General features: G+C 49.7%; 1 long non-coding RNA gene across 1 annotated transcript in view; it reads right to left on the reverse strand.

Annotated features, from left to right (window-relative positions):
- Nucleotides 1-12839: 12839 nt before the first annotated feature.
- Nucleotides 12840-13851, reverse strand: part of LOC140384687 (uncharacterized) — a 31551-nt gene continuing 30539 nt past the window's right edge. The window contains exon 4 of the long non-coding RNA XR_011933126.1: nt 12840-13844. This is a non-coding gene — a long non-coding RNA (uncharacterized lncRNA). The remainder of the gene's footprint in view (nt 13845-13851) is intronic.

Below are 13851 nucleotides of genomic sequence, written 5' to 3' on the forward strand. Positions count from 1 at the left end.
GTACAACCGTTATGCCGTTCATCACAGAAGCGCCGGTCTCCGTCTTGTTACACGTCGCCCGATCCAGCGCCTCGTGCAAATGGTGTCCGGCCTGCGGCAAAACGAGTCCGACGCCCTCCTTTGCCAGGGTCTTCGGTGGATTCCTCGGACTTTGAGGGGAGGGATGTTATAACCTGCCTGCTTACCACTGGCTGGGGACTAATGGCAATCCCACAATCCTTTGGGAGTATGAGCTTCCCCAATGAGGGGGGCGGAGAAATCATTAGCAGATTCCCTGCATAAATAAAGCTGGCCAGTTTGGAACCAGCTAGAGGGGAGTGAGCAGCAAGGGAGTTGCTGCTGCTGTTGTATATATATATATATATATATATATATGTTATTGTAAATAAATGTTATTTCTTTCTATCCTTCAACTTGTACTGGATTCTTCGTGGCCCTCACAAAAGGTAGAATTCAAACAATGGCAGAATCACACTTCGAAACCAGTGATTACATTATTGAAGGAGATATTTGCAACACCTGGAATCCCAGTACTTCTAATCTCAGAAAATAGACCACAGTGTGCCAACAAAAACTTTAAAGAGTCTACAGCATTGTATGGAATTGTCCATACTACCAGTTCCCCCTAGATACCCTCGAGCCAATGGTGAGGATTAACGAGAAGTGTGTGCAGTGAACGGTTTGCGGATGAAGCGCAATCAAACTTGATATTGTTCAACTCCGCTCCAAACTGGTTCAGCACCATGTGAACTCCTCATCAGAAGAAGACAGGGAACTCAACACCCTGCTCTCCCACACACAGCAATGCTGCTAGCGCAAGGACAACGTGAGGGAGAAAGAGGACAACTATCATTCCAGGCAGATGCGGAGCTATGAGAAAAGTCACAAGGCACACCACCTGGCAGATTACCAACTGAGAGAGCCAGTTTGGATCAGAGGCCAAGCTCACTATGGACAAAAGGTTGAACAGACACATCCACTGCCCTGCCTCATCCAAACAGAGTCATCCACCAAGTCCCCTCCTGCCCAGCAGAGCCTGTAGGACCACCCGCAGGACTCAAACCCCAATCCCCTCCAAAGGAGAAGAGGACCCGGTCTAGTAGACACGTGAAACTGCCACAATGGTTGCCCACATAAGAAGAATGAAGGGAAGAAGAGGGCCCAAGAGAAGGAGACAGGATTAAAAGCTGCTTCAGGCAGAACTTAGAGTTGTGGTTTGTTTGACCTTCACAATATAGAAATGAGAATCAGAATGGGTGGGAAAGATACTCTGGGAGAGTTAAGAGGAGGCAGGAATCACAACTCCTGTAGGCTTTCAACAAGCCTGTTGTGAGCAGAAGTAAAGACTCAAAAGCCTGCCGTGCTCATCAGTAACTTCATGTAATCTGTTTATGGTACCCATCCTGGACATGTGAAAAGATGGCTCTGAAAAACAATTTTTGTAGATTGATACGATTTTCACTCAGTTTATGTCAACTAAGGAGGTGCAACACATAACCAACTTCTATACCACCACTCCTCAGTTATAATATATTCATTTTGATATGATCTCCACCGAGATCTATTACTACTTAAAGAGAAATTCTAGCTTCCAGTTATTAGCTGAAAACCATGATTTCACATTTTAAAATAACTTTTACTGTATTACTGTATTGAGATAAAATACTATGAATTAAACATATTCCCTTTTCGTAGTGGCAGGAGTTAGTTTTAAGTGATCTATGTTTGTATTGTTGAATACTAGAAATATGGGGCGAGGTTCTCCGACCCCCCGCCGGGTCGGAGAATCGTCGGGGGGCAGCGTGAATCCCGCCCCCGCCGGCCACCGAATTCTGAGGCAGCGGATATTCGGCGGGGCCGGGAATCGCGCCGGTCGGCGGGCCCCCCCCCCCCCCGGCAATTCTCCAGCCCGCGATGGGCCGAAGTCCCGCTGCTTCTATGCCAGCCCCGCCGCCGTAAATTGAACCAGATCCCTTACCGGCGGGACCTGGCGGCGCGGGCAGGCTCCGGGGTCCTGGGGGGGGCGAGGTGCGACCTGGCCGCGGGTGGTGCCCCCACGGTGGCCTAGCCCGCGATCGGGGCCCACCGATCTGCGGGCGGGCCTGTGCCATGGGGGCACTCTTTTCCTACGCGTCGACCATCAGCCTCCGCCATGGCCGACGCGCATGCGCGGGGATGATGTCAGCAGCCGCTGGCGCTCCCGCGCATGTGCGGACTCGCGCCAGCCGGCGGAGTCCTTTCGGCCCCGGCAGGCGTGGCGCCAAAGGCCTTCCACGCCGGCTGGCAGGGTGCCAACCACTCTGGGGCGGGCCTAGCCCCTAATGGTGCGGAGGATTCCGCACCTTTGGGGCGGCCCAACGCCGGAGTGGTTCGCGCCACTCCGTCCCGCCGGGACCCCCTGCCCCGCCGGGTAGGAGAGAATCCCGCCCCAGATGTATCACAAACATTCACTCCCTCCACCGTCGACAAACAGTAGCAGCCGTGTGAACCATCGACAGGATTCACTGCAGGCAATCACCAAGGTTCCTGAGGCTGCACCTTTCAAAACCACAACCACTACAATCTAGAAGGACAAGAGCCGCAGATACCTGGGAACCCCACCAACTGGAGCTTCCCCTCCAAGTCACTCACCATATATCGCCGCACTGGGTCAAAATCCTGGAACTCCCTCGCTAACAGCACTGTGGGTGTACCTACACCTCAGGGACTGCAGCAGTTCAAGAAGGCAGGCAACTCACCACCACTGTCATAACCTGGGGTTAAGCAGGTCATGAGACACTAATGAAAACTTGAGCAGATCATGGGACACTTATGAGACTGGAGGATTGATATGGGGAATATACACTCCCCCACTGAGGTGTGGGGCACCCCCTTCTACATCCTGTATAAACCGGAGGACCATGAACAGTGTGCTGGCTCCTGTAGTAGAGTAACTGCTCTTTACTCTTGTTCTGTTGAATTAAACCTTTTTCCTTTGACTCAACCTGTTTGGCTCGGTGTGGACTCCTTTCAGGACTTTATAATACTGGCGACGAGGAGTAAACTCTTGACTCTGGACGACGCTGCAGCCTTCGGCCTCCAAAGCCCTGAGGTCTAGTCGGGTTCTACCACAGCCTGGGATGCTATTGTTTGGTTGGTTGGATCCGTTTGATACAGATTGGGAGAGTTGGGCCCGCTACACTGAGCAGGTTTGCTTCTTCTTTCGGGCCACTGCCTTGCTGAGAATGAACGGCAAGTGGTGGTGTTCCTCACTGCGGTGGGGCATGGACTGGAGCGTGCGGACCCTGATTTATTGTCGGACCAGCACCTGGCCCCTGAAATGCAGCTGCGTACATCCCCACGTCTCCTGGGGCCACCGCCTGCCCTCGCCACGCGTGTTGGATCTCGGTGCCCTACTTGTGGTTGCTCCTGCCGAGGGGCCCACCAACAGACCGGGACAGGTCGTTCCCAACGATCAGCTCATGGCCGGCTTTCACCCAGAGCCGGGGCCCGGGGGAACCATTTAGGAGATCTGGAGGAGGAGGAAGAGCTCCTTTTACACTGTGTCTCGGCGCCTTGAGTAGCCCACATCACTGTTCCTATCCGTGTCAATGGCCATCTGGTACAAATGGAGCTTGACACCGGTGTCGGTGGTAGGTTTTAAAACTTTTGAAGATATTCAAAGGGGGACCCGGGTGCTGGACCTATCTGAGACTATGGCGCGTCCCATCACCTATACTGGGGAACAACTAAGCATTGCCGGAACGACGAAGGCCCCCGTAGTGTACAGTCACCAGTAAGCTCAATTGCCTTAAATAATGGTTAATGGAGATGGGCCTAATTTGTTCGGCTGTGATTGGCTCCGCCATTTACACTTAGGCAAATTCTGCCGGTCGGCTTGGGCGGTTTATGTGCTGTTTGGAGGAGGTTTCCCGAAGTATTCCGCCCAGAGCTCGGCACCATCAGAGGGGCGGTAGCAAGGATTCATGTCGACCCTCTGGCTCAGCCTCGATTATTCTGGGCCTGTCCTGTTCCGTACGCCTTAGTTTACAACGTTTTTTTTTCAATTTAGAGTATCCAATTATTATTATTTTTTCCAATTAAGGGGCAATTTAGCCTGGCCAATCCACCTAACCTGCACATCTTTGGGTTGTGGGGGTGAAACCCACGCAGACATGGGGAGAATGTGCAAACTCCACACGGACAGTGACCCAAGGCCGGGATTCGAACCCGGGTCCTCAGCGCCGCAGATCCAGTGCTAACCACTGCGCCACATGCCGCCCTAGTTGACAAAGTTAATGTGGAGTTGAATCGTCTGAAAGCTTTGGACGTAATCTGGCCTGTTCGTTTTGCCGATTGGGCTGCTCCCATTGTTCCTGTCCTCCAGCCAGCCGGCTCTGTCTGCATTTGAGGGGATTATAAATTAACCGCAAATACCCCTTCCCGTCTGGACAAATATCCGCTTCCGGAAATAGAAGACCTTTATGCCAAACTTGCCGGCGGCGATGCATTCATTAAATTGGACATGAGCAACGCGTATCTGCAGCTGCCGTTGGATGAGGCCTTGAGGCGTTATGTCACCCAACGGGGCCTAGTGGAATACACGCGTTTGCCTTTTGGGGTGTCTTCCAAATGCGCCATTTTTCAGCGCACCATGGAAAGCGGCTACGTGGATTGCCGTTTATCTGGATGACATTTTGGTCACCGGCGTCTCGGAAATGGAACACCTGAAAAATCTGGAGGCAGTGCTCCACAGGTTCTTTGGCATTCGACTGCGTCAAGTGAAATGCGTTTCTCATGCGCGCGAAATGGTCTACCTGGGGTGCCGAGTGGACAGCGCTGGCCTCCACCCTGCGGTGGACAAGGTGAAGGCCATCCAAATGGCTCTGGTTCACACCGACGCCACAACTCTGAGGTTGTTCTATGGCCTCGTTAATTATTATGGAAAATTCGTTCCACCCCTGGCTGTTATTCTGGCCCCTCTACATTCTCTTTTGAGGAAAAACGCTGAATGGCATTGGGGCCCCGAGCAGGAAGCCCCCTTCCGACGCATAAAGAGGCGCCTGACAACCTCAGGCTTGTTGACGATCTATGACCCTTGAAAACCTTTGTTAGTTACCTGTGACGCCTCCCTGTACGGGATGGGAGTGGTGTTGGCACATCAAATGCAAGGTGGCTCAGTATGGTCTATTGCCTTTGCTTCCAGGATCCTATCGGCAGCCCAGCACCGCTATGTCCACATTGAGAAAGAAGGTTTGGCGGTGATCAATGCCGCCAAGAAATTCCATCAATATGTGTACGGATGGCATTTCTTATTGATCAGCCACCACAAACCTGTGCTGGGCCTTTTTAAAGCAGATAAAGCCATTCTGCCCATTGCCTCGGCTCGAATCCAGCGCTGGCCGTTGCTATTAGCAGCTTATGAATAGACGTTCGGCCACCGCCCAGAGACCCAGATTCCCACGTCGACACCGAGTCACCTGCTGTTGCTCTCTGAGTCGGTGCCTCCCCTCCGTGTCGACAGATTGTCGGCCGTATTAAATTTTATGGATACTCTTCCTGTCACGGCCCCGCGCATCCGCAAATGAACGCAAAAGAATCCCGTCTTGGCGAAGCTGCGAAACGTCATCCTCATTGGCGACATGCAGATCAGTTACCTGGGGGGTGGAAGGCCTTCGCTGCCAAGTTGACCGAATTAAGGGCCTTACTCTGGCAAACTCGGGTGACGATCGCTGAGAAGGGTTGGTCGATTGTTGTTTTTCTTTAATACAGTTGGAATACCCAATTATTTTTTTTCCAATTAAGGGGCAATTTAGCGTGTCCAATCCACCTAACCTGCACATCTTTGGGTTGTGGGGGTGAAACCCACGCAGACACGGGGAGAATGTGCAATCTCCACACGGCAGTGACCCAGGGCCGGGATTCAAACCCGGGTCCTCAGCGCCGTAGTCTCAGTGCTAACCACTGTGCCACATGCCGCCCTTTCAGTCGATAGTTTTAAGTGACCTCCATAGTGGCCAGCCAGGGCTGTTAGCTCAGTGCTACATCTGGTGACCTGGTATAGACGCAAACATCGAGACGGTGGCCCACCAGTGTGACGTCTGTCAGGAACACTCCCCGTCTCTGCGCCCTGCACCTGTGGGAATGGCCAGGCCATCCTTGGGCCTGCGCCCATGTCGATTTTGCCAGTCCGTTTCTGGGCTCGATGTTTCGTCTGCTATTCGAGGTGCACTCCCAAATGGATCAAATGCCGCCTATCACCATGGCAATGATTATCGAGAAACTCCGCCTCTCCTTCACCCACGGGATTCTGGAAGTCCTCGTGTCCGATAATGATCCCCCGTTCATGAGACAAAATTTATTTTCTTTTGCGCTCCAATGGGGTCCGCCATGCCAGGACGGACCCCTGCCGTCCGGTGTCGAACGGGTTGGCCGAGTGGGCCATCAAGACCCAGGGTTTCCTGGGTTTGTGGAAACAGGGCACAGGCTCGTTGGATACCAGGCTGGCCCGATTTCTGTCTGCTTACCGGACTACCCCCCCATGCAGTCATCGGGGTTACCCATGCGGAGCTTCTGATGGGTCGACATCTAGAGACTAGATTGGGGTTGCTGTTGCCCAACATAGGATCTTCAGACAGCAGTTCAGCATGCCAAGTGTCCGGTTCGTGTTTTCTCCCGGGGGACGAGATTTACATCCGTAACTACGCTCAGGGTGACCGCTGGCTTAAAGGCACTGTTCTGCGGCAGTCCGGGGGAAGATCAGGTGGTCAGCGGCCAACCAATCCCCTCTCTAGTAGGCACATCAGTCAATAAAATCTTTTAAGGCAGATGCATGCCTCCATTTTAATTGACTGGTTATTTATCTCCCTTTGGAGAAACCTGGCCAGTATAATGGAGTTGAGAAGGGCCCGATCCAGAAAGCACTGCTTGAGGGTTAAGAGGAAGAGAAGTGCTTCATTGAGGCCCAAGACGTTGACTGACTTCCCTCCCCATGACTGCCCAACCCCCATATCTGCAATCGCTGAACTCCACACCATCACCCCTCCCCAGATCGCTGACTCTCTCCCACTTTCTCGTCCTCCTCTGACCATAATCGCACTTTTTCCATGATCGCCCCATGATCTTCACACTCTCTAACCCTGACCACAATCTCCTGCCTCCTCGTGATTGCCCCCACTCTCCATGAACTCCCCACCTCCTCATTACTTGGTTGTGGGCTTGTGTTACAGACTTTCGTCTCTGTCGGGCAGGTTGCTTCAATCACGCATAAACCCTGATTGCATTTTTAAAATTCAAATGCATCCTACAGGATTTTAAGGGAATGCATTCTTGTGGATTTTTCATCCTGACTCCCGACCCACCTCCTTTAAATATCAGATCCAATGAGTCCTGTCGATCAAAGAGAAAATACTGGAAAATCTCAGCAGGTCTGCCAGCATCTGTAGGGAGAGAAAAGAGCTAACGTTTTGAGTCTGGATGACCCTTTGTCAAAGCTAAAAGACAGAGAAAGTGGGTAATATTTATACTGTGGGGTGAGAGAATGAAAGATGAGTCATAGCCACAGGAACCAAGGGAACAGAGTGTTAATAGCCACAGAAACCAAGGGAAAGAGTGCTAACGGCAGTCCCCAGAGAGAACAAAAGGTGTGAAAGGCCAAACAGCAGAGAAACTAACAGAGTCCTGTAGATCTACGTAGTTAGACAAAGCTTTAATTACAACCCATGATATACCTATAATTTGGACTTGCGTCATTTTTAATTAAATGGAAATTAATAATTTGCCCTTACTACATAAATGTCCATGGTATTATGAACCATTTCTTGTCAATATCATGTCTTTATGGAGCTGGAATTTTTTTAGTCTTGCATTTTAAGAAATAAAAAAAGTCTTTAGTCCTGCATTTTAAGAAATAAAATTAAGTTAAATAAAAATGTTGTGATTGTGTTAGTAATGAAATATATACTATGCATTATTACCAAATTCAGGCCAGATACAATACAAAAAGCTGCATTTATAAATATTCTCATGTAATACATTTACAATGTGAAACACCTTCATTTGACTAGGACTGTAATGCTTCAAAGCATAGAAAATATTCCTTTATATGAAAATAATGTTACCAAGTTTCACCCATGCCTCAGTAATAGTTGCACACATCTTGCACCAACTGCATTCTGAGAATCAATTATGGTATTATCTAATGGTTTTCTTGTAACATCAGCCTAGTTTTGTTCTATCTTGGTGTACTGTGCACTGATTGGTGCACTATTGAGCTATTTATAGGTGTCTCTATATTCAGCTGATGCTTTGCAAAAGCTGGAACCAACCTGGAGTGCATTGCAGAAGTGAATGACAATGAATATGTACAGCAATAAGGTGGAATAATGATCAATTAGTCAATGCATTAAAATTTGAATCCTGGTATTTTAATGCATAACATATTGTTTTTTTAAATGTTTTTATTCTCCATTTTCACATTTTCCTTCAAAATTTACACCTCACCAACAGGCAACAAATGGTAACAAATACAAAGTCAACACCCTTAACATCAATAACGATCCCATCCTCCCACCACCCCACCGAACTGTCAATATATGCCTCAAATAAAACAAACCCTCCCACGGTGGGGAAAAAAAACAAAAGCGAAAAAGAAAAAGGAGTCCGGAATCGCCCATGGCCACCATTAACTGATACAGTCGCCGCCCCCCCCCACCGCCCCCCCCCACGACAACACTCAATGCCATCCAACCTCCAAAAGAGTACCGTAAATGACACCCAAGAGTTGTAAACCCCCCCTCCCCAACTCCTCCCCCTCCACTTCTTCTTGTAAAACTCCTCCCCCCGACCTCGGTTCCTTCCCCCCAACTTTCCACCCCGGATAGACCACTCGGACCCTGTCTGCCAGGCTCCGATGACCGCAGCCCCTCCCCCCACCTCACTCCCGTTCACTGGCCGGCTTAAACCGGCCAGCGTGGAGGCCCCTGCCCGGGTCCCTTTCTCCCTTGCCTGGCCCCAGGAAAAACCCAGAAGTCCCCTTTTAGCACACACACCCCGCATATCCACCTACACCCCAAAGAGCCCTCATTTCGACTGAAAGTCCCATTTCTTCCCTTGTCCAAATATCCACAACGTTGGCTCCTATAGCCCATACACCAGCACGCAGTGAAACAAAAAATAAAAAAAATATATAGTCATGAGGCTACATTGGTACATGACCATTTCTCAATTCTGCCCAGTCCTTCTGCCTTCACAAACTCCTCCGCTGCTTCTGCCGTCCCGAAATAAAAGTCCTTGAACTTGTAGGTCACCCTCAGCTTCGCTGGATATACAATGCCGCACTGCACCTTGCTAATGTACAGTGCCCTCTTCACCCGGTTGAAGGCAGCCCGCCTCCTTGCCAGCTCCACCGTAAAGTCCTGGTACACACGTATACCAGCTCCAGCCCACTGCACCACCCGCTTCTGCTTAGCCCAGCACAGGATCTTCTCCTTTACACTGTACCTACGGAAGCACAGAGTCACTGCCCTTGGCGGCTCACTCGCCTTTGGTACAGGCCTCCACGACCGGTGAGCCCGATCAGCTCATATCGGGAGAGATCCTCCCCCTCCCCCAATAGTTTCGCCAACATCGCGGCAAAATACTCAGTCGGCCTTGGTCCTTCAACTCCTTCAGGCAGCCCCACAATCCTCAAATTCTGTCGCCTGGATCTGTTTTCCAGGTCTTCCATTTTGCCTCGCAGATCCTTGTTGATCTCCATCACCTTCCGCATCTCCTTCCCCATCGTGGCAAGTTGACCACTGTGCTGCAGTACTGTCTCTTCCACTTCCTTCAGCGCCTCCCCTTGCTCTCGCACCTCCGCCACTGTGCTCGCCACCACCGTCCTCACCGGGGTAATCGCCTCCTCCACCAGCACTTTCAAAATCGCCTCCATCTCCTTCCTCATTGCCTCCATATGTTTCGTAAACTGCCTTTCGAATTCCACGGCCATCACCTTAGTTATTTCTTCAGCCGTAAGCAATGCGGCCTCCCCTAGCACTCCAGCCTCCATTTTCGTTGCTGACCCCGCGGTGACCTTTTCATTCCCCGACGGACTTTCAGCTGCTTTTTTCACGGCCGTTTTTTTGCCGGTCTTCGACATTTCCCTTCTTTGTGCTGTCTCCCGACTTTCACTGCCTTCGCTGGCCCTAAGACCGGGCGTTAACCCCCGACAATGTCGTTCCCGAACGGGAGCCCTCCAACGCGCAGCTGCCTCCCGCCCGCCGTCACCGGAAGTCCCACAGAGAGGGAATCCTTTTGGCAGTGTTCGCTTCACCAATCTGCCCCAAAAAGTCTGTGGAAACTCCTGAAAAAGGTCTGAGAGTCCGTTCCAGACGGGAGCTCCCGAATGTGCGACCTACTCCTCCATGGCCGCCACCGAAGCCTAGTCCCCGCTTCTTCAATGGCCTTGGTGAGATCTTTTCACAGATGTTCCCTCTGCTGCTAGAATTCACCTTTAATAAAGGCCCTCAAGTCAGCTTGAAGCCTTTAAGCTTGCCCTTCCCCTGCCTGCATGCTGGAAGAGGCTTTTGTCTTTACTGCAACTCCAGACAAATCTTTTACTGTTTCTGCCGGGTCTGGTAACCAAGAGACATACCATTCCTGGGGGAAAGTACCCCTCCAACATTCACCTACGTCTTTTCATCAAAATTCCATCCCGTATTGATTAAAAAAGAGCTCTTTTCTGTAACCTTTTGCAGGAGCTGCCTTGTGTGTGACCACTTACTCCATGGTCCACACCGGAAGTCACATAACATATTGTTACGGGGACTGGATTATTATTGACTTAGAAGTAGTACAGCAAAACAGTGTGAAATTAAGAATAGCAAATTAACTGTTCATAGGTGCTTTGTTTCGTGAACATTTAATTTTATAATATTTGTCTTATCTGGTTTTTTAAGTCTCTTGCTGTCATTCACCTTTTGCAATGAATTGTGTTTTCACTAAAGGAAACATATCACTCAATTTTAGGAATCAAAAACATGTTTTTACTCTGCAGCAAGAATCGGCATCAGCTATGGGGGCAAAACGCGATCTTGCGATAATGGTTGACGTTTTATTTCCCTCCAATGTTCTTCTCACCCTTCCTTTCTTTAATGCTTTCATGGGTGCGGATCGAGAGGAGCAATTCTGCCCAACCATGTTATTCAATGCACAAGTCTCGCGAGGGTTTGCCAGCAGGCTATTTAATAATAATAGCTTATTGTCCCAAGTAGGCTTCAATGAAGATACTGTGAAAAGCCCCGAGTCGCCACATTCCAGCGCCTGTTCGGGGAGGCCGGTACGGGAATTGAACCCACGCTGCTGGTCTTGTTCTGCATTACAAGCCAGCTGTTTAGCCCACTGTGCTAACCAGCCAGGAGAGCATCACAGCCACATAGGGAGACCTTGTGTTGCAATGGGTAACATCCCTACCGCTGAGTCAGAAGTTCTGGGTTCAAGTCTCACCTCAGGACTTGGTGACCAAGGAAGGTGCGTTCAGAATGCAGCCAAACAGTTTGATTATCAAACTGTAAATCCTTCCAACGTACATCAGTGGTAAGAGCAAGAGAGACTCTTTGTCGGTTCTGTGGTGGAAAGAACATAGGAATCACGATCCATAGCTGCAGACTACAACATACATGTAAGACTTCCCGAGTAAACTATAACCCACCCTCCTCTCCTCCCCTGGCATCCATGCACGGAGAGGTCACTGGATATTAATTCGACACTGGCATATCTAGATTTTCTTTGGGATTCTCGAGGTAATAAGGAATATGGGGATCAGGCAAAAAGGTGCAGTTGAGATGGAGGATCAGCTATAAAGGCTGAAGGGCAGCACAGTGGCACAGTGGTTAGCACTGCTGACTCACGGCGCCGAGGTCCCAGGTTCGATCCCGGACCTGGGTCACTGTCCGTGTGGAGTTTTAACATTCTCCCCGTGTCTGTATGGGTTTCACCACCACAACCCAAAGATGTGCAGGGTAGGTGGATAGGCCACACTAAATTGTTCCTTAATTGGAAAAAATAATAATTGGATACTCTAAAATTTATTTTTAAACAAAGCTATGATGGCTGATACCTGCTCTTGTTTCTTATGTTCTTATGTCAGGGACACTACAACTAATTGTAGTTACAGTTTTAGTCACTCAAGACTAAAGGGCAGCACTGTAGCACAAGTGGATAGCACTGTGGCTTCACAGCGCCAGGGTCCCAGGTTTGATTCCCCGTTGGGTCACTGTCTGTGCGGAGCCTGCACGCTCTCCCCGTGTCTGCGTGAGTTTCCTCCGGGTGCTCCGGTTTCCTCCCACAGTCCAGAAATGTGCAGGTTAGGTGGATTGGCCATGCTAAATTGCCCTTAGTGACCAAAAAGGTTAGGAGGGGTTATTGGGTTACGGGGATAGGGTGGAACATAAGAACTAGGAGCAGGAGTAGGCCATCTGGCCCCTCGAGCCTGCTCCGCCATTCAATGAGATCATGGCTGATCTTTTGTGGACTCAGCTCCACTTTCCGGCCCGAACACCATAACCCTTAATCCCTTTATTCTTCAAAAAACTATCTATCTTTATCTTAAAATGAGGGCTTAAGTGGGTTGGTGCAGACTCGATGGGCCAAATGGCCTCCTTCTGCGCTGTATGTTCTATGTTCATATGCTTCTTGTCCCAGGGACACTGCAACTAATTATATTGCCTGTATCACTTCCTCAGTTGACAAAAGCGATAGATCTAATAATTATTGATCTGCGGCTGATTTCAAGATTTTGGTACTGCAGATATTATAGGACATTAAAATAGGTATTACATTACACCAACAACTAGCATTCATGGAAAAAATTAATTGGGTACTCTAAATTTATTTTTTAAAATTAAGAAACAACAACTTGCATTCAGATTGTGGCAATAATGTCAAATATTGTCACAAAACACTTCACAGAGGTTCATTCATAAAATGGGTGCCAGGCATTCTGTCTCGTAAGACAGTTTGCACCGTGGTGGTCAACGTCATCTGGTGTGGCTCAGGAGCCTTACTCTGGCATGGCAGTCTCTGCTGCATTGGCTGCACAGGAAGGCAATGAGCTGAGAAGGTGCACAATTCGCTGCCCCTGTTTTCACTGGGCACTCTTCTCTGCCAGCTGAGCTTTGTGTTTCTGCGCGCCTCTTCCAAACCTCTTTTATACAGTCCGTCTCCAGAGGTCACAGCCATCGTCGATTGTCTCCCAGTTGTCAGTGTCAATGTCCACCAGCTTGGTATCTCACATACAAGTGTCCTTGTAGTGGAGGTATGGATTCCCAGGAGAACATGACCAAGCAGCCAGTTTATCTTACAGAAGGTCTTTGGGTATAAAGCTGTCATGCATCCAATGAATGTGGCTGAGCCAGTGCAGATGTAATTGACTTAGCAATGAGTGTATGTTGATGGAATCAGTTCACTCCAGGACCTCTGACTCGGTGATGTGTCCTGCCATGAGTGCCAAGGATATGCTTGAAAAGGCGAAGGTGGAAACTGTCCGGGTCTCACCTCGGTAAAGGTGTGCACTGAGGAAATAGGCTTGGTAGTCTCGCAATTGGATATTTTTGGTTGTTGTCAACACTGATAGATGACAGTCTGGCAACATCCCAAACCATGACATGTGTCTTCCTGATCCTGATGGTCAAACCAAACTCTTTCCAGATGGGAGAGAGTCTGTCCATTTATTTCTGAAGGTGTTCCTCATGGAATATCATGCATCGTCAGCGTAGCTCAACTCTTTGATGAAGATTGGCCGTGCGTTTGTCTTGGATCTCACGCGACCAAAGCTGAACAGCTTTCCCTCAGATCCGGTGTGCACGCAGATACCCTCTGCAGACAACCTGAAGG

The sequence above is a fragment of the Scyliorhinus torazame genome, chromosome 10, assembly GCF_047496885.1.
Source record: "Scyliorhinus torazame isolate Kashiwa2021f chromosome 10, sScyTor2.1, whole genome shotgun sequence".
NCBI lineage: Eukaryota > Metazoa > Chordata > Chondrichthyes > Carcharhiniformes > Scyliorhinidae > Scyliorhinus > Scyliorhinus torazame.